The sequence below is a fragment of the Pinus tabuliformis genome, chromosome 9 (genome assembly GCF_031772625.1).
Source record: "Pinus tabuliformis cultivar Carrire ecotype Pingquan chromosome 9, CPIR1, whole genome shotgun sequence".
Classification (NCBI taxonomy): domain Eukaryota; kingdom Viridiplantae; phylum Streptophyta; class Pinopsida; order Pinales; family Pinaceae; genus Pinus; species Pinus tabuliformis.
In genome coordinates this window covers 1,930,063,401-1,930,070,060 of record NC_142307.1, presented here as the reverse complement: position 1 = coordinate 1,930,070,060, position 6,660 = coordinate 1,930,063,401, and positions in this window count along the sequence as shown.

Genomic DNA, 6,660 nt, shown 5'->3' with positions numbered 1-6,660 from the left:
AAACATCCCTCACAAGTATGAAAATTATAAATAAATAAAATCACATCATCCCAAGGGTGAGGAAGGTTTGTTCTATCAATACCTTTCCTTTTGCTCCTTACTTCCTCTCCTCACTACAAAATTGTTGCCCTAGTTGTTGGAACTATTATTTTCCTAGAAAACTAGTGAGCTTGTGTCTAAGGTAAATGATCCAGATTGATATTGGTGGCCACTTGCCAAGTCCACCTGGACCCCCACCATTGTTTCTCTCAGCATTTCTAGTTTCCTTAATTGTAGCACAACTTACTATTTTTAGCAGTTTTTCGGGTCCTGAACTTCCGGAGTCGTTTTGAGGCCCTAAACAACGTTTTCTAGGAAATCTTGGGCAACATCGGTCCTCCCAAAGTGGTAGTGCTCGGATATATCTTTCTAACGAGCTATTGTATGCATCAAATGGAGATCGTATGCCAAAGTTATGACCCCGGGAAGTTGGTGTACCAATTTACCCTATCAGGGCCCACAGTTTGGCATTTCATCTTCTAGGGTTAGGTTTTGGAATGTTAAGGGTTTTCCATTGTTTCTCAACAATAAATAGGCCTTCGAGCCTCATTGTAACATAGTTCAGAGGCATGTAGCCACCACATCTCTTCTCAGAGATAAGCTACCATCGCCCTAGCTAGTTTATTTCCATCACTGTTTGTAAGCATATTTCAATATTTTACATTAATGAAATGAAGTATTATTTCCATTGCATATCTGTGTTTATGGTTATCTCTGTAATTTGTTGCGTTCCTGTTTAAGTCTGGATTAGTGGTATCAGAGCAGTCTGCTTTTTCTCTGTTTTTCTTTGCATGTCCCCAACAAGATTCAGATATAAGGAGTTAGGGCTTGAACTGGTCGAACCTTTGCAAGACCAACCTTGCAAATCCCGACGGCCTCCCATGGTGGATGAGAAGAAAGACGAGGGGGCAGGAGATCCTATCAAAATCTTGCTTGAAGAAGCCCTCGAGCGACAACGAAACGCGATGATGGACAGCTTTGCCCAGATCCTTCAGCGGCTACCCAGAAGTGACGCATCGGCTTCCAGCAGCTACTCTGGAAATGCCACGCCCTTTAAGGTACAAGTTAATTTTGAAATCCCCATATTCGAGGGTCAGATAGACGTAGATGTCGTAGATAAATGGTTAAATCTGCTAGAGGGTTATTTTTCTGTTCATGAATTTTCGAGTCGGGAAAAGATTATTTTCGCTCTTCTCAAAGCAGCCCCCCATGTCAAGGACTGGTGGGAAACCTACTACGAGCAGAAGGATGAAAGTACTGGCTCACTATTTTCAGTCGCACCCACTTGGAATTCATTCCGGGATGCCATCAAGGAGCAGTACTACCCTGTCGGAAGCTATGAGGATGAATACATAAAGTGGACCATGCTGCAGCAAAGAAGGGACCAAGACATGCCAGAGTTCACCAATCTTTTCCATACCCTTCGCACAAAGTTGGGTATCAAGGATTCGGAGCAGCATCTGATACTCAAATACCGCGGCTGCCTGCACAAGTACATCCAGGAAGAAATACAATTCCTGAACATCTCCTCGCTCGGCACAACATACCGATATGTCGTTAAGGTCGAGCAGAAGTTTAAACAAAAGAAGCGAGACTTTGGATCTGTGAATCCAAAGCAGGGGAAAGGTGCCCCTAAACCACATAACAAAGGACAAAGCCAAGGCGGGGCAGCCCAAGACAACATGCCAAAGCTGCAAGCAAAGAACAACGCCACGAAGCCGAAAAAGGACAAGGGAAAATGGTGTGAGTTCCATAAGAGCTCCACTCACAACCCAAGTGAGTGTCGGGCCAAGCACTCACTAGTGGCTGAGCTAAAGGTTTCAGAATCAGATGCATGTTCCGAGTCTGATTCAGAACCCAACAAGGGGAATGACAAAGGGAAGCAGATCATTGATGCGGATCCCAACGCCACTGTTGCTACCACCAAGATCCAGAAAAATGAACCTCAAGATCTAGACAAGGAGGAGCATCTCTTCCACTCCCAGATGTGGGTAAAGGGCTCCCCGATACAGTTCATTGTTGATAGCGGGATCCAAAAGAACCTCATTTCGGCAGAGGTCGTGAAGTGGTTGGGCTTACCGACCACAGCACATCCACAACCGTACACCATTGGGTGGCTTCACCAAGGACGAGATCTTCGCGTGAGCCAGCAGTGTCACCTTCCATACAACATCAAGCCCTTCATTGATGAGGTATTGTGTGACATTGCTCCCCTTGAAGTTTGTGATGTATTATTAGGACAGCCATACTTGTAGAAGCGACATGCTGTGTATGAATCAAGGCCCCGTGCTGTTATTATTACATTGGGAAATAAGTTGTACAGGATACCATAGGTAGCACCACCTACCGCCATCTCTTTGATTACTGCAAAACAATGCAGTAAGCTCATTTCCAAAGCCGGGAAATTTGTTTTCCTGATGATACGCCCTCAAGGAAAGAAGAATACGGTGGTCGCAGCCTCCAGACAGGGCCCCTCTGCACGACAACTACAGATGGACAAGGTCGTGGAGGAGTACAAGGACATCTTCACCTCCCCTGCAGGGGTTCCTCTACACTGTCAGGTCAAGCACTCCATCGGTCTGATCCCAGGTGCATCGCTACCCAATGGACCAATTTATCGGCGCTTCGTTCTGGAGAACGATGAAATCAAGAGGCAGATTTAGGAGCTCCTGCAGAAAGGTCACATCCATCCAAGTTCATCGCCTTGTGGGAGCCCGTTCGTGTTGGCACAGAAGAAGGATGGGACGTGGAGACTCTGTATTGACTATCGGACGTTGAACAAGATCACTGTCCGTAATAGGTACCCGATCCCGCGGATTGATGACCTCCTGGACTAACTAAAGGGGGCGAAATATTTCAACAAGATCGATCTGAAGTCAGGATATCACCAGGTACCAATCGAACCCTCTGATGTGTGGAAGACTGCCTTCAAATCCAAGGAGGGCCTTTTCGAATGGTTGGTTATGCCTTTCAGATTGACGAATGCTCCTGCAACCTTCATGAGGCTAATGGATGACATCTTGCGACCATTCACCAACTCATTTGTAGTAGTATACTTGGATGACATTCTGATCTTCAGCTAGAGTTGGGAAGAGCACCTCCACCACATCCAACAGGTTCTCCAAACACTGCGGCAACACAAGCTATGTGCCAATTTGGAGAAATGCACTTTTGGCATGACCCAAGTTCAGTATCTAGGATACATCATTGATGAACAGGGGGTGCATGTGGATCCAGCCAAGATCCAAGTCATTCGGGATTGGCCATTTCCAACCACTCTAATAGAGCTCCGCAGCTTTCTAGGTCTTGCCAACTTCTACTGCAGGTTCGTTTTGGGGTTTTCTCATATTACTTGGCCCTTGAGTCAAGTCGCCAAGGGAGGAGCGAAAGCAAAATTCTTTTGGCCTGAATCTCAACAGAAGGCATTCATAGAGTTGAAGGACCGCCTCTGCACAGCACCAGTGCTCGCGTTACCAGATTTACAACAACCATTTGAGGTCGATACAGATGCCTCTGACTATGCTATTGGGGTAGTCCTTACTCAACATGGACATCCATTGGCATATCACAGTGAAACACTTTCAGACACAGTCCGGAAGTACCCCACTTATGATAAAGATATGTATTCCATTATGCAAGCCTGCTGACAATGGAAGCATTACATCTTGGGGAAGGAAACGGTCATCCACACAGACCACCGACCCTTGCAGTTCATACAAACCCAAGGGAAATTGCAGAATGATCGCCATCAGAAGTGGTCTACATACCTGCAACTGTTCCACTTGAATATAAAGTATAAGAAGGGCAACACCAATAATGTTGCAGATTGCCTCAGTCGACCACCGATCATGGCGTTAACCACCGTGCTCAACTCTTGTGGGCACGAGACTTCTGATTGGCCACTTCTCTACAAAAGCGACCTAGAATTCGGCCACACATACCAGACACTCTTGGAGGGTTGGCATGTTCCAGATTTTCACCTCCAGGATGCCCTGTTATGCCACCTGGGTCACCTTTGTGTTCCTTCAAGCGAGTGTGCCAAGATGATTTGGGAAGCACACTATAGTCGGGCTGATGGGCATTTCGGGGTTGAGAAAACAATGGCAGTACTGCAAAACTATTTCTATTGGCCGAATCTTCGACAGGATGTTGGGAAGCACATCAGATCATGTACTTCCTGTGCCATTGCCAAACCGACCATCAAGAAGCACAGCCTCTATACCCCGTTGCCTACCCCTAGTCGACCTTGGGAATCCATCTCCATGGATTACATGTCAGGCCTTCCTTCCACTAAGCATGGAAATGACTGTGTTTTTGTGGTTGTCGACAGGTTCTCGAAGATGGCCATTATGGCGGCTTGCAAGAAGAATATCACAGCAGAAGCCACTGCTAAACTCTTCTTTGAATGAGTGTGGGTGCACTTTGGGATCCCACAGTCTATCATCTCAAATCAGGACATTCGGTTCCTCAGCACATTTTGGTCCACTCTCTGGTCAATGCTGGACACCAAACTCACGAAGTCCACAGCCTTCCATCCTCAAACTGATGGCCAGACAGAGGTTGTTAATAGGATGATTGTGCACATTCTGTGCATGTATAACTCAAAGCATCCACGCACATGGGAAGAGAGCCTCCCCTATGTTCAATATAGCTACAACCGAGCTCTTCACAGCTCCACTGGCCATAGCCCTTTTCAGGTGGGTTTGGGATTCCAGTCACTATGCCCCATTGATGTGGCCATGCCACTTGCAGCTACTCACATAAATTCAACTCATGTCCAATCCAAAACAGATAAGGCCACCAGCTTCATTGAGTGCATCCAACATATTTGCCAGCAGGTCCATGAAATTCTGGAGAAATCAAATGCCAATTACAAGCAGTGACATGATCAACATCGGGTGCCACACAAGTTTCAAGTGGGCGACAAAGTCTGGTTGCATTTGCAAAAGGAACGCCTTACTGGAGCCTATCGGAAACTGAGACCACTCCGATATGGTCCTTACACCATTACTAAGGCTATGGGAGACAATGCATTTGAGCTCAGCATTCCCCCATTCCTTGGCCTGCACCCAGTGTTCAATGTGGACCTCCTTCGGCCATACTTTCCACCATTGCTAGACACATCCGACATTGCAGAACAGCTCACGCCCACGGAATTAAATCCAGATTGCATGGAACAAGCTGCAACTGATCAGATCATGGACACATAGATCAATAACACTCGCCAACAAAATATCCAACTGTATCGAGTTGTCAAAGCAGGCTAACTCCTTCACCAGGGCAAGTGGCTCACCAGGGAACAAGTTCAGCAAAAGTTTCCTCATCTCATGGAGGAACTCAACGCAATGGGGACCATTGCTTCCTAAGTGGGGAGGAATGATCTAGGTGGATATTAGTGGCCACCTACCAAGTCCACCTGGACCCCCACCATTATTTCTCTCAGCATTTTCAGTTTCCTTAATTGTAGCACAACTTACTATTTTTAGCAGTTTTTCGGGTCCTGAACTTCCGGAGTCATTTTGAGGCCCTAAACGATGTTTTTTGGGAAATCTGGGGAAACATAGGGCCATGGAACGATGTTGCCTCCCAAAGTGGTAGTGCTCGGATGGATCTTTTTGACGAGCTATTGTATGCGTCAAACGGAGATCGTATGCCAAAGTTATGACCCTGGGAAGTTGGTGTACCAATTTACCCAAACGGGGCCCACATTTTGGCGTTTCATCTTCTAGGGTTAGGCTTTGGAATGTTAAGGGTTTTCCATTGTTTATCAACAATAAATAGGCCTTCGAGCCTCATTGTAACACAGTTCAGAGGCATGTAGCCACCACATCTCTTCTCAGAGATAAGCTACCATCGCCCTAGCTAGTTTATTTCCATTACTGTTCGTAAGCATATTTCAATATTTTACATTAATGAAATGAAGTATTATTTCCGCTGCATATCTGTGTTATGGTTATCTCTATAATTTGTTGTGTTCCTATTTAAGTCCGGATCAGTAAACCTATCACCCTGGTACATATGTCCTATGTAACAACAAGTTTGAATCCTCTAACCTCTAAATGCTCCTCCTACAGGGCATGTAACCATAGGGGCTTCACTTGGGCAGAAATATCATACAACGTGAGTTCATATTGGGGCATATATATTGAGGAAAAAATGACATAATATATTGGGGGATATATAGGGGGTAAAGGGTTTTTATATTGGCAAATATAAAAAATGGAGCTTAAATTTAATGAAAAAATATAAATGGGTGTAAAAAATGTTAATGAAAAAATGGATACCTACAATATCTAGTGAAAGTAGGGGTTTTTTAAATTGCCAAGTTGTATTGCGATCATATTGGTAGGGGTTTAAATAATGTGATTTTTAGAGGGATTTTACAATATGTAGTCAAATTAAGGGTATTGTTTAATATGCCACGAACACATGTGATATGTCACAGTCACACTGAGTGAATCCTCTGTGCTTGTAACAACCCTCGTGAAAATTCCATGTGACAAAAGTTAATAAAAGAAAAATAATAACCAAGGTTGATGGGACACTTATTCCAAGCTTAATGTTGGGAAAAAGCATAGTGATGGGGATCACTTGTGGTTGATTAATTGCTAAGGATATTTG